Genomic DNA, 22860 nt, shown 5'->3' on the forward strand with positions numbered 1-22860 from the left:
TTTTGAGTTTGGATGTGGTTGGAAATCTCACTTAGGTCGATCAAGTTTTTATTTTTTAAAAATTAATTAATACTCACTCTGTTCTTAAAAGATAATTGCAAATTAGAAGAAAATCATCATCATAGCTATAACAAATTGTTAATTTGGTGAAGAACTTTAATTTGATTCATTTGTTATCTTTAGTTTGATTCAATTTGTTAAGTTCTTGCTAGATGTCATACATCTAGATTTCATTTGCATATGTCCTACGATTTCGGATCAATAGAACAGCTCAATATGGATCAGTCATAGACCCCGAAAATCATTTGCTATAAAACTAAACTTCAATTCATCAGTATTGAAATAACATATTTTCTCGTTCGACATTATCAGATTATCAAGTTCTACTTCTCGGTGTTATGAAAGACACTAATCAGAAAAAACTGTGATCCTTTGGACATAAGAATGACTCGATCAATCAGTTTCAGTTTCGTCAGTTGCCTCTCCCTCATCAAGGGATACCGGCTTTGAACTGCCTCTGAATTGTTGAATCACCAAAACAGAAGCATTTGTTGAGACCTCTTGAGAGGTCAACAATCCACCAACTGGCCCTAATTCAGGGGAGTTTCTCTTTAAAGTAAGACCCAAATTTGCAGCAACCAAGCCTTCTGGTGACCTTCCTACCAAAACCATGGTACAACGGCTACATTCCTTGACTATGCTGACAGTATCAGAACTTGCTGTTACTACTCTTTCCTCATACTTAACTGATCCACCATCGGACACTTTTTGCTTAACAGCATTCATGGCCTCTTCGTCAGATGCCCTTGAGTCTCCCTTGTTGCCGCTGCTGCTACTATCAATAATATCGAGAGCCACTGTTTCACCTCTCCCCATGTTTTGGTCTGCAATGAAGTGGACTATCCTCAGGGTGATCCCAGGATGCTCAGACATCCGTAGACCCAGAGCCAATGCTTCACGGTCATCAGGTCCACCAAAGAAATAAACACTGATGGTGGAGTCAACATTGCTGGCTGCTACATGGGAAGATCCACCAAACCCACGATCTACTAGAATACCAACTGAGCAAGGAGCATGTTGGAGCACCTTTTTGTTCACCAATCTATACTCCTGTCGTGTGGCTTCTAATGATCCGTCAACCCTTTGGTGTTTGTGGTAGGGAAGGATAACGAGAGCAGTCCTTTTGTTCTCAGCACTAGCACATATGTCTTCATGCATGTCAGGGAAGCGAGAGATTGCTGTCATGGGCCTGATTTGAACCCGGCTGAGCTGCCCATATGCCTCAAAGGCCACCACAACTTGGTTTGAGTCTAACTTCATTGTCTTATTCCAGAAGGGAAGCCCGTTATTCCTGGCTTTGTGAATCATTCGAATTGCAGATGATCTCTCAGAAAGCTCCATGAGATGCATCGCATAGACTGTGAGCCGTTGCTTCTTCTCTATTCCTCGCAAAGCTTCAATTATGTTGATCATTGTTGGGATGTTCCTTCCGCTGTGGAAGCATGTTAAGAATTCGGAGTTGGGAGCTGGGGTCTTTTCTTTGGACTGTCCTCAGCTTATATGCGTGCCTTCTCTTAGCAGGTTTATACACGGCTGTCACAATTGGTGTTGTCATGAATGTGGTTACTAGGGCCATAAGAACCATAATAGCAAAAGTTTGATCATTTAACACCTATAAAGATCAATTAAACGTTAGATAAGAAATTACTACGAAGAAGTATAAGATAAGCAATTATAAGTAATATTGGTTGAAGCCATTAGTAGTTTAGTACCTTTCGATCTTTACCGATATTCAGGACAATCAACTCTACCAAACCTTTGCTGTTCATTAAAAATCCAAGAGCAACAGCCTCATTGACAGGTACTTTACAGAGGCGAGATACAATATAAGTCCCAACAACCTTGCCAAAACAAGCAGTTAGTATGACAAGAAGTAGAAGTCCCCATGACTGAGCCCCTTGGATGGTGGCCACGTTTGTTTTAAGACCACTCGAAACAAAGTACAAAGGAAGCAGGAGGCCAGACACAAGATCCTCAACCTTTTCTATCAAGGCACTGGCAAGAGGCCCTTCCTTCGGCGCTAGAATCCCAAGAACAAATGCACCGAAAAGGGCATGGATTCCAATAACATCAGTCACAAAACCTGCTGCCAAAACTGCAGCTAATGTGGCACAAATGAAAAGCTCATCCACTGGCTCACCATCAGGGCAATAATGCTGATTCATCCACTTAAAGATACTAGGGACTATAAGAATGCACAAACAAACGAAGGCTGCACCACACAAAAATACCCACAAAGAAATGAGAGGAGATTTAGATTTGCCTGTGCTAGAAAGAGCAATGGCTAGAGCAAGGAGAATCCAAGCTGCCACATCATTGACTGCAGCTGCTGACATAGCCATACGGCCCACATCAGTGGTAAGGAGCTTAAGCTCAGCTAAGATACGGGCTAAGACAGGAAATGCTGTGATAGAAAGGGCAACCCCCATAAATACAAGGAAGGGGCCTTGGCTTACACCTTTTGAAATGGTTGCCCTAAGGATAAATGATGTACCGACCCCCATCAAAAATGGCAATGTGATGCCTGCAAGAGCAATGCTCATGGTTTTCTTTCCTGTTTGGCGTAATACTTTTAAATCCAATTCTAGACCCACAAGGAACAGAAAGAAGATGAGCCCGAGATTGGCAAGTGTGTCCAACACTGTAAGACTCTTGGGGGGAATACTGCATGCAGGAACTTTGTGTTACGACCAATAGCAGATGGGCCTAGTAAGATTCCTCCCTGTTAAAGCAACAGAAACAGAAACAGGACATTGAAAACTCAAAGTCAGGGTCAAGATTACACTTGGAATAATTTTTTAGGAAATTATTATCTAATATTCTTGATACATGTGTTTACTTCACATCTCTAGAACAAATTACAACTTCAGCAACTTAATATATTGGGAGCTGACCCAGGCTGTACAATGGAAATGATCAATAGGTCATATATTAACATCAGAAAAGTATAGCAATTTAATTCATTTTAGAGCTAACCCAAGTTGCAACAAACTCATACTTTCCAAAAGAAAATATATCGGTTGGATGATGCTAACATCTAAAGTCATTCAGATAAATATTTACTTTAAGTAAACACAATTATACTTGTAAATTTTAATCATAATTATTTCTGAATTTAATCAGCTAAAGAAAGCTAAACATTAGTTAAGCACATCACCTCACTCTCTTCAGACTTACGGAATATTTCACATCATTAGACAGAACACAAACATGAATAAAGTTTTAAAGGCCTTGTTTCCTGGTTTAAAAAATAAATAATGGTAACCATAAAAAATTTCGTCCCCAATCATATGTTTGAGGATGTTTTGGACTTTCTGTGAATAATTATGCAATCACATCTAGTATTTGTAATCTAATGGGTAATGGAGTAAATGGACAGTTAAAACACCCAGCATAGGTTGAGTCACTTCCAATAAACCATTCATTACGCATTCATTTTTTATTAGTTAAGTTTGTGCTTTCAACTTTTCTCAAGTTCCTCAGCAATACTGCCAGATGTTAGGATAAAAACCTGCTATGCTTTAAGCAGTTTGAGGAAGACAATTCAGAATGTTCCAATAACAGCAAAACTTAATCATATAAAAAGTACTACTCTAAGCTTTGACATTTAATTGCTTTTTCTTCATTATAGTCTTATAGAGGCTTTCCGAGATCACGAGTTATAAATATGAAAAACAATTGAATAAATACAACAAAAGCTTCTCATGTGCCACAAGTGCTCAACAACAAAACTCTTTCTTCTAAATTTTATATGCCTTGTAATGTAAGGCAAATTTGGGCACTCATGTTAAACACATGCATATCCAAATGTCAAACTATGATAATTTTCCATATTTTTGGTCCAATCTAAATTAAAGTGTTTATACTCAATGTATTGAGGACTAGACCAAAAAAACATTCAAGTATAAAACTACTTAACCAATATCATCATCGAAAATCAAAAGTGTCAGCAAGTACTGCTAAGCTACTCAATTCTAAGTTGATATGAAGATGTCTGCTAGAGGTAAAATAGTCGAGAAGTAAATACTTACAATGACCTCAGCAATCACACGAGGCTGCCTCAGAGGTCTAAGAAAGAAAGCCAAGGTACGAGTGAGGACGAGAACAAGAATTATTTGCATGGTAAGAAGGGGAAGAGCAAAATCAAGAGGATTTTCTCCTTGGAAGATTCCGGTGGAGGTAGCCTGCATCGGCTTTGGACAAGTAGTAACATTTACAGCCATGTTGAGATGGAATTATGATGTGAATAAGGTACAAAACCAGCAAAATCCCTCTTTAGTGCCCTGTTTACATGAATGAAGAAGATTTTGTCAGCCAAATATATATGCACAATCATATATACAGTTCACTTCTTACATGAAAACATTTTTGCATTTCTAGTCAAGCAACTAAAGGAGCCGAATTGTCTAAAATACATTTATATGTTACACACTTACACTCAAATAAATGGGCGAGCCCCCATTTATCTCCGAGAGAAACGGTTTTTGTTTATCTCATGCACTTTTCAGTGCCACCTAGGCATTTATTCAATAAAAAACTCTGTATTAAAAGTGGGCCCAAATTTGGGTTAAGTCACGGTGTTAGCTTTAAAATTGACGGAATTTAGACGCTACTTGACCCCCAATCCCCAACATACTTTTAGAATTGCATTTCCCCCAAATTACTGTAATGGAAATGTCATGGTTTCGCTCTGTATGTAGATCTGGCTGAAGGTTGTTTGTCGGGCCTGCTCCGCAGCGGTGTACTTGTCTCTTAATTTCTGTTCTTCGAATGCTTCTTCGCTGTTACGGTTAGTTTTAATTCGCTTACGCAGTTCCAATTTGCCCGTATTATTCCTCCATTAGTCGAATGTGTTGAGTTGTGCTCTCTATATAGCTTAATTACAAGTATTTATGTTTCATTTGTTAAATAAATGATTGTAATATTTGCTAATTCTGTTCTAATTGGATTGTAGTACTGTTGTTATGATACGATTTCTGTTCTAATTGGTTTCTATTTTTGTTGTTATGAAACGAATTTTGTTCTAATTGGTTTCTAGTTTTGTTGGTATGAAACAACTGATTAGTAATTGTGATTGTTGTTCGTTGAAGTGTAGTTGGCTAAACCTGTTAAGCCCCATCACTGACATTATCTCTTATGCATGTACTCTGCATTTTCTGAGTGGATACATTATGCTTTTTTTTTATTTTATTTTTTATATATATATATGCTAGTAGGTGCTTGATCTCATGTCTGAAATGGAAGAAGATGGAGTAGTTCCTTTAGGAGGGAACTGTGAAGAGATTGGTACCTTGATGGAGTGTGTCGTAGGTGAAACTGAACAAGAGGTTGGTCCCTTGTTGGACATAGGTGTAGTTGAAATTGAACACGAGGTTGGTACGCTGTTGGAGATAGGTGTAGATGACAATCAGCAAGAGGGAGCAGAAGCTATGAGTGCAGAGTGTTTGGAGAACATTACCTTGTCTCACACCAAAGAAAATAACACACTCCCTTCTTGTTTCAATGACAAAACTAGGAATTCACCCCAATCCCATTCCCCAACGCATACGGTGAAGTCATTGCAAACCCTTATTTCCAGTACTGAGGAAATTGTGGATGCAAGTGTTGACCCTCCTAAAGAGGGAATGCTATTTAAACGGTGGGAGGAAATTGAGTTGTACTACAAAACTTACGCGGAGCAGTGTGGATTTGGGGTGAGTAGGGTGCAAGGATCATACACTACTACAAAAGTGAGGAGGGCAATAACTTGGAGGTGTGAATGTTGGGAGTCACCGGATATGAGGGCAAAGCGTGATGCAAAGAAAAGGGCTAAGTTCATGGAAGTTGGGGGAAGCGGAGCAAATGTGAAGGGTCTTATTGGTGAATTTTTTTGAGCAAGGTGTAACGGTTACTCAAATTCGTGGTTGTTTAGGGCTTGAGAACATACGATTGCCTAGCGTGAAGGATCTTCAACACGAGGTGTATAAGCAAAGGAGATTGAAGATGGCCGGTGGAGATGCACAAGCCATGATGGCATATTTTGATTATATGCAAGCCGATAACCAAAGGATCAATACGACTCATTAACCAATACCCCAACTGCCGAGGTAAGTGCATGTCCATTGGAATATTCAACAACCCACCAGAACCCATTTCGTTAACCCAACGGGTTCTCCTCTCATCAAATGTGTGGCATATTCTGGAAAATGTCTCAATACGACATTTCATATTAGGTGGCTGCAAATTACAGGTCCCACATAAGAGAAATAAACAACAATTCAGGAATTATATTTACTTTTGAAGACATTGAATACATGACATACCCGACCAAACACTTCCACTTGTTGCTTGATGACCTCGCCCTTTGCCTTTACTCTGCCACCAACACTAACACTATCATCCTTCAAAACCAAATACAGCAGTTCAGTTTCAAACTCACTACAAAAAATGCTCTAGAAAATATAAAGCAATACACCCTATGAAATTTCATACCAAAAACAGTTGAGTTGATAGAACTTTTGTTTCAGAACTTGAATTTCGATTCTTAGCCTGTATCCATCACAAAATCACAGCTTTCAATCAACACACAATATTGCCACTTGATCATCAGGATTAACCCATAGAATGAAAAAATAACAATGACAATAAAGACAACTCATTTACCATTGAAGTTGTTCCCCACCACCAAAAAATTGCACACCACACTCCAAACGATCAAGACAGATAATATAAGCAAGCTTTGGCTACATAAACAACCAAAATCCATATGTTCAAACTGAATTCCATATAGTAATTATAGACATAATTCTTTATTTTTACTTAAACAAGATCACAGTACATATCAACTTATAATTGACAACACTTTATAATGGATTTGCTATTCCAGAAGGTATGCAGCTTCATAATTTAAATCAATTAGTATTACACAATAATTTTTCACAAACACATATCCAATTGATTTCGCAAACAACATCTCAGCAATAACCATAACAGATTAATTGGGTAATAACTGGATTCAATTTCGCAAACAACAATTAATTAATAACTATTAGTTATTCTAGGGCTAATTCTATTCACCAAAAGGGTTATATTCATTCAATTGATTTCGCAAACAATAATTATGCAACTCAACAATTTCTTTACCTCAATCGCAGCAGCAACTCAATCGCAATAGCTCAATCACAAATCCACATTAGCTATATCGGCTTGAAATTGCTCGAACGGTTAGTGAGTTGAGTAGGCTTCCCTGCATGTGCCCCTAAATGGAATAATCGCTTCGCGATGAATTCTCTTCCTCAATTCTGTCACTAGCATGAGCAACATTCACTCTCTTCCCAGGAATTGGTTCTAGGGTTTGGGTTAACGGTTGTTTACAAAGTCGTTAGTCAAACATTTGACTGGAAACTAACGACTAAGAACCGTGAAGTAGCAAGTTGTTGCAAAAAGACATTTTTAACCCCAAGATAAACAAAAGTCGTTTCTCTTGGAGATAAATTTAAATTCGCCGCAAATAAATGTGTATCGACATTTTGCCCCATATTAATTGTCTAACTGTTAGACAACTAGCTCACTCTTTTAAAACACTTTGAATTTTCGTTTACATCTCAGTAATATTTTGAGTTTATAAGATTCTAAAAGTCCGAGAAAAATGAAAGGAAAATTTCAAAGCAATACTCGTATTATGCACGAGAAACCAGATAACAGATTGGCAATTGTTAATCCAACATGATGCTATTGGTTATGCTTATGCATATGAAAATTTACCACAGATTTGTTTAATTAAAATTTCAAAATAGTCGTTGTATCAAATACAAATTCAGAATTTGACAATTCATTGTACTAAAAAAAAAAAAGAGAATAGCAAAAAGAAATTAGTTAAAATGACATGCAAATGAATTTAATACTCAAAAGTCAAAAGTGTCAATTTGTTTTTATTTTTTTTAATGTGATATGGGTGAAATTAATTTTGGTGATGGTATTGGCAAAATGTTGTATGAGAAAATATCTCAATAATTATTCGTTTATTAAATTTAAAGATTAAATGATTCATTTTTTCTATTTTTGTTTTTTTTGAAGGATAGCATTCAATTCACTTTCACCTACCTCTGACTTGCTTAGCATTTGTTGATTACCTTACCAAATCAAGAATATTTTAATATATTTATACATTGAAAACTAAGATTCATTGATATTTTCACATTTCCCATCAAAAAAAGGAAAGAAGAGATGACATTCATCATATTAGAAAAATCAAATTTGCTCCATTTCCTTTCAACATTCATAAGGCATATCTAGATACATTATTTACACCAACATAAAATAAAAATTCTGACACTTGAAAATTTCAGCTTTTAGGGAGAAATTAGTATTTTTTTTTTATATGCACCCGGGTGTATCGTGCTAACGTACTTAAGGGTAAATGAGGAAAAATAATACTCCGAAATGTTCCCAAGGCTTGAGATTAGATTTCGTAAGAGTTGACTAGTTAATAGTTTGTTATAAAAATTAAATCTACATATACCTATCGTTTTATAACTTTTGATGAAAATTAAATATTCAATAATCCCAATTTTTAAGGAAAAAAAGTTGCACACAATTTTGAGAAGGTCCCAGATTGTACATATTCTTGAATAATTGTAAAGTTGGATGATTATTATATAGGGTCATGAGAAATTTAACATTCGAAATAATTAAATAAACCTTGATTTTCAGCGATTCTGAAAATCATAACTATTACGGAAGAAAAAATCACAACAAAACAAAACAAAAAATACACGTTCTACATTATAAATTCAAGCACCATTGCATAATTGCATTGCAAGATTCTCAAAGAATTTTCATTCTTGAAAAAAAAAACAGAACAATTTCAAAGAAAAAATAAAGAAAGTTCACCTGGAGATTTTGATGATATAGTTGAGTAATTCAATTATCTGAGAGAGAGAGTAAAATTAATTGAAGAGCTAAAACACTGAAATTAAGAAACAGAGATCTATATAAACAGCCTTTCAAAAGAAATCTACTAGTATATAAACAGGGAAAATACAAGTTGATCTTCTAGGTCAACGATACAAACAAATCAAGAGGGTATTTCTGTCTTTGTTATCATTTAATAAGGGGTATTTCTGTGAAAGTAGCCTAATGACTTGTTCAATTTTGGCAACTAGATTTGTCTACTGGTGAGTAACGAAGATGGATGTACATTAAAAAAGTCAATAGATGAGATAGTGTGCTCTCCTCTCTCTCCTCTAAAAGAAGAAACCCCCCAGTAAACCAAGGTGCTCGCCGGAGATCCGGCGCTGCAGCCGTTTCTCCGGCGAGTTTCCTCCATTTTCTCTTCTTTCAGTCTGTGAGGATCGCCGACGTGTCTCTGTCCTCCTCTTCTTCTCTTACTTCTCTTCTCCTATCTTTTTTCCCCTTATCGATCTGCTTTTAGGCGACTTCAAACGCCGAGCCGACGCCCTTTTCTCTTCTCTTATAACCTATTAATCTCAGTCTAGAAGGTGTTTATGTGACCCTTTTCCCGGCTAAGAAGTTTTAGAGAAGCCCCTATATTACCCACCTAAGAGAGGAAGGTTCTCGTTCAAAGGATTTCGCCGGCGAAACAAGAGGTCTGGACTAAGCCTAACGCCGCCGTCATAAAGGTTATTGGTAATTTTGACCGTGACGAAAACGGTAAAGTTAGGGTTAGGGTTTCATGGGTCCTTGCCCTGGAGGGCTAGACCTAACGCCGCCGTCATGAGTGGTTCGTGACGAAAACGGTGAAGTTAGGGTTAGGGTTTTGAGGTTCTTTGCTATTATGGTTTCGGATATTAGGTCCGAAAGGGGCTCTCTGATATGGTCGGCTTACCTAAGTACTTCTTGTTATTCAGAGTTTGCTTTATTTTATAGGAAAATTTGATTCTAATAATCTCACCTTTGGCCGGTTTGCTGCTAATAATCCCATCTTTTAATTATTAATAATTCCACCTTTAGGGGGCATTCTCTTCTAACAGTCCCTAACTTGTTGGTGACCAATGTAATAGGTTAATATGCCACATGTCACTTTGTGATTTGTCGAAATATTTTTTATATTTCTTTTAAAAAAAATTAAAAACAAATTTTTTTTTTCCTTTTCCTTCTTCCTTATCGTTGTGAAAATAAAAATATAAAAATTAATTTTTTTTTCTTACCTTCTGGTGGCCAAGGAATTTTTTTAAAAAAATATATATATTTTTATATTTCTTTTAAAAAAAATTTAAAAAAGTAATTTTTTTTCCCTTTCCTTCTTCCTTATCGTTTTGAAAACAAAAATAAAAAAAATTAATTTTTTTCCTTGCCACCTGGTGGCCAAGGATTTTTTTTTTTTTTTTTTTTAATATTTTTTATATTTCTGTTAAAAAAAAATTAAAAAGCAATTTTTTTTCCCTTTCCTTCTTCCTTATCGTTTTGAAAACAAAAAAAAATTAATATTTTTTCTTACCTCCTGGTGGCCAAGGAATTTTTTTTAAAAAAAAAATAAAAAAAAAAACTTACCCAAACAACAAATTACCAGTCATAAGGACCATTAGAAGAGAATACCACTCAAAGGTAGGATTATTAGATAATAATCAAAAGGTGGGATTATTAGCAGCGAATCGGTTAAAGGTGGGATTATTAGAATCAAATTTTCCTATTTTATAAAGTTATGTATGGTTTATTTTAGCCTTTCTTGGTTGTTGTCCTAGTTTGCTGGTGTTATTGGTTATAGTTTATTGGATAGTTGTGTGCGGAGGGAGTTTGGATCCCTTGTTAAGGGATTTGGTTTTGTTGTAGTGTTGAGAGAGCTAACATGGGTTGCCGTTGTTTGGGGGACGAACAAGAAGTTGACCATGACTAGGGTGAAGTGTGTGTTATGGTGGAATGATTATGGTTGTCATTCTGCTCCCTTCTTTATAGTGATCATTGTGATCATTACTCTTGAATTTTTCTATGCGAAACAGGCGCCCAAACTTTGTTTTGGGGTTTCTTGAGCCTCGATGTTGTCAAACCTTTCTTGCCAACAAGAACAACTTATGAATGATAGGTCACATGTCCAAGTGATCGATTTGAAGGCCTTACTTGGTGATAAGTTGATGCCACTAGGTAAGATTAAACTAGCCATGATCGAACAATTTCGATATTCTCTGGTCTCTTTGTGTTTTGAAGTAGGTATCCGCTCTTTGACCTATAAAGAGGTCCTAATTCGATACATGTCCGGCTAACCCCAGTTATGTAATATGGTTTTTAGTGTCGAAAGTGGTAAAGGCTTAAATGTTAAAAGCCATGTAGTAATAAATTTTAGTTGTTATTTTGTATGTTGTAATCTCTGATTTTCTTAGTATAATTTGCTATTGTAAAAAAAAAAAAAAAAAAGTTACGATTGACGTTGATACTTCCTATGTCATTTTTTTTTCAATAAATTTACTCGAGTAAACTTAGACATCTTAATAAGGTACTCAGGTTTAGCGTACAACATTGTTTGTGTTGCCTACAATTGTCCAAGTTTACAATGTAGTCCATATATTTTGGTCAAATTATCTTTGGTAACATTCAACTTCTAATTAATAAGGGCAAACAAACCAATACATAAGGAAGTAGCTGATTTATAAACCAATATACCTTGGTATGGGAAACTATGTACCCTTCCGGTAATTGATTTATTACCACTCTCCCATCTAAAAGTATTAATTTGGGTGTTTGGGTCTGGTTCAGTGAGGTCTGGTCGGGTCGGGTATATTTTAAAACTTCAGTCATGCTAAATTATTATGTTCATGCGAATCGAAAGCTGAATCGGATATTTTTATACTTGATTTCAAATCGGGTCAGGTTGGGTGAGGTTTTAACACCTCTACAGTCCCATCATTGTTTTTATATCTTTAGCCCAAATTCTATATACACAGGCTAACAGATTGTGAGTGGATCTCGCAAATTCTTACCTACACACTTGTGCCGCAGCTAAGCTAAGTGCACCACTGCACCCATATATATAATATATAATACTTTAAAAATGAACATACATTTATTTTTCCCTTCCTTATATCTTAACATTCTCTCTTCTTCTTTCTGCAGACATCTACTTTTGGCCTCCTATCCCGACAGGAAGTGCGATGATGTTACAAAAATCCGTTCTTCATGCTAGATCAAAGTTGAAGTGTTTATGGATTCCGAAATGCATTATGAAGTAAGTTAAAACCGGTATTTGAGACCAAGTTACCTTAGAGCCTAGTCCGATTACTAATTAGGCCTAAAACGTGCTCATACATGTTTAAACTTGATTAATAACGGATCCAAAAGCGTCAAATGCAATGATTGGATCCAATGGATCTTACATTGTTGACAACCAAGCCAACCAGAGCATTTAACCACAAGATATTCGTGCAAGGCCTATACATCTAGATAGCCCTTTCAAAGAGCTTTCCAACGGTATATTCTAAGCCCAATTCCGAGTTAAAACAAAGAAGTTATCATCAAAATACTAAACCGGGCCCTAAAACCGACACCTTTGCACTCAAACGGCCATATCTTTTGATCCATAACAGATTTTAACCTAATTCTAACAGCATTGAAAATCGGACATTCAGAGCTTTCCAATGATATCTTATTTGTCTTAATCCGACTTTGCAATCAAAAGTTATGGAAGTTTTAAAAACGCGTTTTCGTATAAGACAAACCGCACCAAGCGCAACTCTGTAAGTTAGGTGCACGCAAGTTATAAAGTTGCGCGCGGCACTCAGCGCGATTCTGAGAGTTGCGTGTGCCACCTAATGTCGCGTCTCTAAAACCCTAAACCTAGATTCCTACGCCTAAAAATAGGGATTTTCGTTTAATCCTAATCACAATAGAAAAATCAGAATTCTAAACCCTAACATTCTTAAATCCCTAATCTCTCAAGTACTCTTACTATCATACTACTTTTCCCCTCTCTTGCCAACTACTCTTCAACCCTAATCCATTCATTTGAAGTCCTTGGAGGTACAAAGAAGAAAGAAGTCTATAAACATATAAAACGGAGATTTTGCAACAAAGGAAAATAATTAGTTTCCTGAGCACTTAGATAAAGCACTTTTCTTTTCTTGTTTAAATAACTTTAATCAATTAATTAGTGTTGTTTGATCACTTTAAATAAACTTTAATTCATCAATTTCACATAGTATTCTTCCGTTAAACAAGACTAAAATTGGAATAATTATTTGATTGTTTTATCACTTAAGCCAAGGCGAATCTTATTTATTTTTGTTCTTTACACGAATTTGAATAATAAAGAATAATGACATTCGTTGCAATGTAATCTTTATGTGATCAATGTTTGTAAATAAAATCAACTAACTTAGGGTTCGTTTGGCATTGTTGTGGTTTTCTGGTTTTTGGTTTTTTTATTTTCAAAATCATATGATATATGTCATATAATGAATAAAAAATTAGTCAAACTTATTAAAATCCTAATAATTTAGAAAACTGACAACTAAAAAATGGAAACACATTTTTCTTGTTTCCTGTTTTTGGTTTTTGATTTTCAAAAAAACAGAAAACTGAAAACAAAAAACAATGTCAAACAAGCCCTTTGTTTTAGGTATCACGTTGCATATATTGTTTGGTGATGAAATTGTGAAAAAGGAAGAGCTAGTAGAGGCTGCACTTGGGCTAGAATAGCGATTCCTCCCTAAAAGGAACGTTATTTTAGTACCCTCGCTCCTGAACTCATTTCTGGTACACGTAGACCAATTTGGGCAAGGGTAAAGTTATGATTCATGCTAAATATCCCTTGAACCCTATTTGGGAGAAAGGCATGAACGAGGTTTATGAGTTTTCCTAAAACTCTTTGGCGACTCCTTACTAGTTTCTTACAAAAAAACATAATGATAGGATCAACTCTAATTCAAGGTCCCCCAAACAGTCAGGAATTCAAATCCTAACACGCCTTAAAACGGTGTAAAGTCTTATGCTTTTAAAGGGTCATGGGCATAGAGGAGAAGGATCCCCTACAATGGGCACACTCTCCTCACACTTTCTTACCTCTATTAATTTCTCACTCCTCTGTTTTCTTCTTAATCTGAAATTTTCTCTCTCCTCCTTTTTTTTTCTCCTTATTTTATAAGTTAATTTTCTTTCTTACCTCATTTTCCTTCAATCTTTATATTTCTTTGTCCTTCAACTTCAGATATTCTCTGATTCATCACCATTGTAGCATTCTTCATCATCATCATCATCATCATCATCTTCGTCGCGATCGTGAAATTTGAGGTAATTTTAAGTGTGTTTTTTTTTAAATAAATATATGAACGTTATAAAATTGTTGATTTTTATCAATTTTGCATTTGTTTTTTCTAATCTATCATGTTATAGATCGATAATTATTGTCTCTATGATGAACCAAGATTAGATTTAAAGTGGATATTCAAATTTTTAGAGTTAAAATAATTACCATCAAATTTGAGTTCTGTAAATAAAAAAAAAATAATAATAATTGAACATACAGTATTTTTAAAATTGAACATTTTATACAAACTGAACATTAATACAGTAAAATGAACATTAGTATATAAAAATGAACATATTTTAACGATAAATTTTATCTTTATTTTTTGTTAATATATACAATAATGAATTTGAACCTATATGAATGTATGAAAATCATGTTCATTTTTAATACTACCTTCGTTTCATATTTTTTGCAAATTTGGGGTATTATTTGTGAGATATAAAATATTCCAAAGTTGCAAAAAATATGAAACGGAGGTAGTATACTAAATGTTCATAATTTTTTTAAACATATTCATTTGCTTACGTGTTTATTATTTTTATACTAAATGTTCATTTTATTTAATGTGTTCATATATTTTTATGAAATGTTCATTTTATTAGTTATGGTTCACCTATTTTATGGTTGTATAATAAATGTTCATTTTTAATACTACCTCCGGTTTTTTTTATGTGCAACTTTGAGCCATATTGCGGTTCACGAAGCAAAAGATTGAAGGGTAAAGTTTAAGAAAGTATAATGGTGATTAATATATTATAGGAGTATGTAATAAAGGTGGAGAGAAAATATTTGGATAATTAATCAAACCACCCACTTCCACCACCAAAACCAGCCACCACCGCCGCCGCCTTCACCAACACCGTCGGCTTCACCACCACTACCACCCCCACGAAACCACCACCACAACCAACCCCACGAAACCACCACCATCCTCACGTCTTTCCCTCCTTTTTCCGGCAGCCCCCTCCCTAACCAAAAAACCCATAAATTTAACATTCCCCTCCACCACCAGCCCCGACCACCTCCAACCCAGACCCACCCCCAGACCACCCCACCACCCAAACCCGCCATGAAAGCTCGATTAACCTCTTTATCATCATCATTCTCACTACGTCCATTATCACCATTACCCCTCAATTTAACCTCTGATTTCGATTTCAACACCTCTTTCTCTCTCCTAAATGTCATTCTCATTTCCCCCAAAAACCGAAAATCCACCATTAGCAACAATGTCTGTCTCCCCCAATTCCTCTCAACCTCCGTTTCCATGGAACTCAAGCTCCAAAACCCAACACCCAATTCTGAAATTCCGCAAAAACCCACCTCAAATTCTGCCTTAAAAGACCTTTTTATCTTGGAACGCGCGTCTATCGAAGCGGGTGCTAGAGGATCTGCCGGAGCTTTTACTTATGTTGCCTTTACCCGCTTGAAACTGTGAAGACAAAGCTTCAGACAAAAGGGGCTAGTCAAATTTACGCAAATTCCCTTGACGTCATTGTTAAGACCTTCCAATCGAAAGGTATTTTAGGGTTATCAAATTCCAGAAATACAAAATCAAATCCTAGAAAATCAAAACTCAGGAAATCGAAATCAAAATCCAAAAATCGAAATCAAAACCCAGAAATTCGAAACTCAGAAAATCGAAAAAAAAACAGATAATTCGAACATAAATTACCCCACAAAAACGAAAAAAAACCGAAATTGATAACCAAGTTTCAAGCCCAAAGCAGATCCGACTGAAAATTCAAAGAGGAAGACCACACTGTTCATCGGTGGTGGGAGCTAAGGGTCATGGTCATAGGGAGCAGATTTGCGGTGGGATGGAAGGTGGTTCTGAAGGAGCAGAGAAAATGGTGGTTGGAGGGGCGGTAGTCGTGACTCTTGAGAGATGAGGGTGAAAGAGATGAAGAGGGTGAATGGGTGGTGGGTAGATGAGTAAATGGGTGGGTAAAATTAGGTTAATGATTTTAGATTAGACAAAAAATTTATTGTGATTAAAATAATATAAGGGTAACATTAAGAAGATCTGAATTTTTAAGTAAGGGCAAATTTGTAATTTTCTGGGTTTTTGTTTACTAAAAATAGAAAGAAAATAGAAAGTTGCACATAATTGTAAGCGGACTAAAATGGCAAAAGTTGCACATAAAAAAAAACGGAGGTAGTATACTAAATGTTCATATTTTTTTTATTGACATGTTCACTTTTTATTACTAAATATTTATTTTTTTACATGTTTATTTTTTATTTCTAAATGATCATTTTTCTTACGTGTTCATTTTATTTTTTACAAAATTCATTTTTAAGGTCGCGGTCCCTCAATTTTATAATTATATGATAATCATGTTCGCTTTTAATACAGTAAATAATCATTTTTATTTATTTTTTTTACATTTCACCTTTTAATACTAAATGTTCATTTTTCTTATGTGTTCATTTTTTATTACTAAATGTCCATTTTTTTTTTGCATGTTCATATCTTTTTTACTAAATGTTCATTTTATAGGGTGTGATGAAGGTATCTTAGCAACAACAGGGTGCACCTAAGACTTATTGGCTCGATCTCTTAATAAGTTATTGTGCAATTGGATGTAAAGTCCGCACAAAGTCTAAAAGGTACTAGTGATATCAAAATCAAAGTCATGTTCTATTCACTTAAATCAATCGAAATTTCAAGTCATGTCCTCTGATCGAATTTTATTTTCTTATTAAATTCATTTATATTTACAGAACTAAATTTTCCACACCAAGGAAAAAAAAATATTAAACCATTTCCACATCAAAATTGATCTTTATTGACACTCTAATTTGATTATTTGATCATTGTAAGCATTTACGGAATATTGATTTTTAGTCGTTCAAATAAAGGGTATAATAAATCCATTATAGTAGTAGTCGTTTGAAATAGATTACGGTAAGTGATAGTTATGGCTGTTTTATTCTCCAGTATTTTAGAAAAATAAGAATGCATCCTATGAGACTGTTAGTGGACTGTTACATTCTTGTTTATTGAATTTTAAGATTATTTTTTTTATTTATAGTCAAAATTTAAAATATATCACTAATTCAAAATTAGTTAGGAACTGATGTGCTTTTATGACGATTTAAACTATGTAGTAGGCATGTAAAGACTAATAATAATTGGTGAAAATGTTCGATTAAATACATAAAAAATAGCAAAGTAAGCATGAAATATTAGAAATTTCTAATAATAAAAATAAATAAATTATTCTAAACCTGTTGAGTTGACCCGAACCCAAATCTTTGGGCTAGGGTTGAACTTTTCTTGACTTGTAATCTGAAGCGAACCGACCCGAAATGACTCATGACCCAACCCGATTGACAAATCTATATACAATAATAAAATCATATTAGATTGTGGAGTATATTATTTGAATCGATTAGAATATATTATAAATGGATGTTGTACGTTTTGAACTACTTCTTTTGCTCTAAAAAATATTATGATATAAAATCTAAATTTTGATGATAAATACTGAGAGTTATAATTTAATTTTTTTTGAATAAAATTATAATTCAATTTGTACATATGAAATATTGGTATTTTATCGAAAATAAAAACTCTAAACTAACAATTTTATCCTAAAATTCTATCCAAATTTGATTTGATTGAAAATAGAATTTAAACTAACCTTTTTATCCGTCTATCTAAATCTATCCAACGCGGCGCGACACTTGGCGAAACGTTGAAATGCCAAGTGACGCTATATCGTGGCCTGACTAAAAGTTTAGCGATAAGATTTTTGGCTTGAATGTCAAATACGGTCATATAATCTTTTTTATAATGCAGGATATTTAGACATATGATATCATAGGTGCTTATTCTGTGTAGCTGGCCACACCGTATGACCGAGGTTACTTATAGGAATTACTTATTCTGGGATTACTTATTTGGGGTTACTCAGTTGGTCATGTTTTACTTATTTAAGGGTTACTCGGTCAGTCAGATGTTACTTTTTCAGGGGGTACTCGGTCGGTTAGAGGTTACTCACACACAAAAAATACGCTAACTGACTAAGTAACCCCAGAATAAGTAACCCATGACCAAATGAGTAACCCCGGAATAAGTAACCCCAGAAAAAGTAACCTTGGAATAAGTAACCCTAGAATAAGTAACTCCAGTATAAGTAACCTCGGCCACACGATGTGGCCAACCACATATGAAAATTTGTGATTTACGCCCTCCGTTTTTTTTTTATTTGCATCACTTTTCTTTTATGGATATTATTTTTTTTTTAAAATGCATCACTTCTATATTTAGTAACTTTATACTATATTTTATCATTTCTCTCTCTTACTTAAACCCCTCTCAAATTATTTTATCATTTCTCTCTCTTCTATGGTCCCACTTAAATAATAAAAATATATATCCTCTCACATACTTTCTCTTTCATGGTCCCCATCTTACTTTTACTATAATAATTTATTCACCCACTCACAATATTATATTACTCTCCTAAAACTTTGTGCATTCCCAAGTGATGCAAATAAAAAAACGGAGGGAGTATATAATAGTGTATTTTGTTGTAGTTTTGTTTGTAAATAGATATCTATGTTATTATTGACTTGAAATTATTTTTATTGAACAGAAATTATTTTTACTTATCAAAACTAATTTTACCGATTAAACTTATTTTTACTGATTCTCAATTATTTTTTAAATAATTTAAATATATTATAAATGGATCTTATTTTAAAGAACTTTTTGAAACGAATTTTATGATGGAAATAGAACCGAGTTATAGGATATATATTAAAAGTTATGATTAATTTTGTATATATGAAATATTAGAAGTATATCGACGATAAAATTTTAGGTATAAACTTTTTGGCTTTAATGTTAAATACGGTCATATAATCCTTTTTCATTATGTAAATATTTAGCCCATACGATATCATATCGCTTATTTATATAATAGTGTACTTTTGTAAAGATATATTTAATTTCTCAAAAAGGATTATTCAAATAGTATAAAGTAAGATATCTTTGTTATTATTGAATTGAATTATATATTTTTATCGAACTTAAACTAAAATTATTTTTACTGATTAAAACTTATTTTTACTAATTCTCTATTCATTTTTTAAATAAATTAAACATATTATAAATGGAACTTATTTTAAAGAACTTTTTAAATCGAATTTTATGATGGAAATAGAACTGAGTTAAAGGATATTTATTAAAATTATGATTAATTTTGTATATATGAAATATTACGATAATAAAACTCTATACAACAATTTTATCTTAAAAATTTTTTCCAAAATTTGCCTACTTAGCATCATATGTATCACAATAAAACCTATTTGTCGCCTACGTGGCTCAACACTTGGCTAAAAACTAAAATGCCAAGTATCGATGTCTCGTAGCCTGGTTGCGAAACCGACTTTATTTATTAGTGACTAGTACGTGCCCCGGACGTTGCCCCGAGTAACCATTTTAGAGAGTGTGCTTATTTGTGGGCATGTTTTGTATTATTATTATGATTATAAGTACTTCCTCCGTTCTTTTAATATTGCACCACTTGCCTTTTAAAAAAGTTACACAAATATTGCACCATTTCTATTTTAAGATAAAAAATATTTCTGTTAACACTACAAATACCCAACATAGCCTTACTTTTTCACACTTATTCTTTACTTTATGTTTACATCACATGGACACTTTCGTATTTTTACCTTTCTCTCACTTCCTTTTTCCCACTACCAAAATTATTGTGCCCAACTTGTATGGTGCAATAATAAAAAAAACGGAGGAAGTATAATAATAATAATAACAATAATAATAATTATTATTAGTAGTAGTAGTATTTATATTTTTTTTAAATGTTAGATACAAAAAGAAAGTAGAAACACTACCTATTATTCTTTTTTCACATTTGTTATGTTTTTTTTTTCTATTTTTGTAAGTTACACTATATTCACTTGGTCTACTACGACCAAAGTTAGTGAATTATACATAAAAAAAATATATATATAATTAAGATATTGTTTATCAAAGTTCTATGTCGACATATGTACTAAATTTAATTGGAACACTAATAGTAATTTTTTTTTGTAACACATAAAATCTAAATATTATATTATTGGCCTAATTGGACTATTTGTAATATATGGCTGATAAATGGGATACAGAGGCTTTGTAAAACCCGTAAAATTCTAAGACCTTGCTAACATTTATCTGAATTCACTTCAAGATTCCCTTGTATTGTACGGTTTATGTTGTAACCTAATTTTAGTAGTTTTTTACTTCTTTAATTCCATTAACAAAATCACAAACATACACAAAAAGTTACAACCGAATATGAAGAATATCTAATTCAAAAGCTTTAATGGTAAATCAATGGAAGACTAAAAAAATTAATGATACATGACCATATTAATAATTATTATTACGTGGTTATTCGTATAGAAATAAAATTCTATTGTTAATTGGATATTAATATTAATTTGTGTTGCTATAAATAAAATTCTAGTGTTAATAAAAAGATAAATTTTTTTCAAAAGAATTATAAATTATTTTTTGTATACTTTTTTATCCTAAACAAATCTATCCAATCTAATCTAATGTGGCATCTAATCTAATCACAGTATTAACTATTTGTCGCCTATGTGGCTTGACACTTGGCGAAAAACTGGGATGTCAAGTGACTGCGAGACCGACTTTATTTATTAGTGATATGATATGATATGATATAATACTCCGTATATTTATGTTACGTATTATAATAAATATCTTACTATCACAAACCACATAATAAATCACAAACATATACAAAAATATTACAATCGAATATGAAGAATATCTAATTCAAAAGCTTTGATGGTAAATCAATGGTAGACTAAAAAAAATTAATGATACATGGCCATTTTTATAATTATAATTACGTGGTTATTTGTATAGGAGTAAAATTATATTGTTAATTGGATATTCATATTAATTATAATATATGGTGTGTCCCTATAAGTTAAATTCTATTGTCAATAAAAAAGATAAATTTTTTTCAAAAGAATTATAAATTATTTTATGTATACTTTTTTATCCTAAACAAATCTATCCAATCTAATCTAATCTAATCACAATATTTGTCGCTTACGTGGCTCGACACTTGGCGAAAAACTGAAATGTCAAGTGTCGGCGTGTCGCTATCTTGTAGCCTGGTTGCGATATCAGCTTTACTTATTAGTGACTAGTACGTGCCCCAAGCGATGTCCCGGATACCCATTTTAGAGAGAATATTTGTGGTCATGTTTTGTATTATTATTATAATTATAATTATAACAATAATAATTTTTGTTATTAGTAGTATTTATATTTTTTTAAATGTTAGATAAAAAAAAAAAACTAATGATACATAGCCATATTTATAATTATAATTACGTGGTTATTCGTATAGGAGTAAAATTTTATTGTTAATTGGATATTTATATAATATATTAATAATGGGTGGTTTATACACACGGTTGTACGATGCGCATCGTACACACGCCCCAAAACGACACCCCTTAATAAGTGAAACGCAAAATAGTAATTCATGGTTAAAAAGGCGGAAAGAACATCAGTAACAATGCAAGAACATGTGGATTTTAAAGAACATTACGATGGAAACAAAGAACGCGTGAAATAAGGAGGTAATTTTGGGTAGTTACGGCCCACGTGTTACTGCCCACAATAATTGTAAAAAATCATTTGGTAAAAATAATTTCCCAAAAAATCTTTCTCTCTCTAGAATCTCTCTCTATATTCTCTCTAGAATTCTCAAAATTTCAAAACCCTAAGATTTTTCACCCATCAAATTCACAAGAATTAACCTCTAAAATTTTAAAATTTGTGCAATCAACTAAAGAATTTTGATATAATGGCTGATTCTAAGGAGTTGTAAGTGGCATGCAATTGTTTTTAATTTTTTTTTTCCTTTTTTGTTGGGTTTGGCGAGGAACTATCATCTTCGTAGTTCTTGATTTGTAAGTGGCTGATTCTACTGCTTATTTGTTTAATTTGTTTGATTATAATTTTTTTTTTTTGGGTTTTTGAAACAATAGTATTGAACAAGAGAAGGGAAGTGAGCATGAAATTGGAGCTACGAATGAACCTCAAAACGCAGACGCAAGGGTCGAGGTTGAAGACGATGCTACTCTAAATCAGTTTCTGCAAGGTAGTGGTAAAAAACCGTACACTCCATCTGTAATTGGTCCAATTGTAGATCCCGCGCTTCTAAATGAGATTGCAAAAGAAGATGATGCTTCAAAGTGAGTTAAAAAAGTTCTCTTTTTGGATTTATAGTATGTCCTTGTTTTGTTTTTTTTATGTTTTTATTTTTTAGTACTTCAATGTACTGTCAACTTCATTAAAAATGGTAGATCTGTATGGTAGGGTCAATTTTTAAAGTATTATTTAAGTGTATGTTCTCTATATGAAGGTGTTATGTTCTTTTGTTAAATCGTTGTGTACTTTTAATTTGAAAACAATTAGTATTGTTCAATTCACTTTTGATGTTCCCTAAAATTCAGCATTCTATTCTTTTTAGTAGGCATATATGTACTTT

General features: G+C 33.4%; 1 pseudogene; it reads right to left on the bottom strand.

The window, feature by feature from the left end:
* Positions 1 to 277: 277 nt before the first annotated feature.
* On the bottom strand, positions 278 to 9930 carry LOC110719620 (annotated as a pseudogene).
* Between the last annotated feature and the right edge of the window lie 12930 nt (positions 9931 to 22860).

This window comes from Chenopodium quinoa, unplaced genomic scaffold (assembly GCF_001683475.1).
Source record: "Chenopodium quinoa cultivar QQ74 unplaced genomic scaffold, ASM168347v1, whole genome shotgun sequence".
NCBI classification, from domain to species: Eukaryota; Viridiplantae; Streptophyta; class Magnoliopsida; order Caryophyllales; family Amaranthaceae; genus Chenopodium; species Chenopodium quinoa.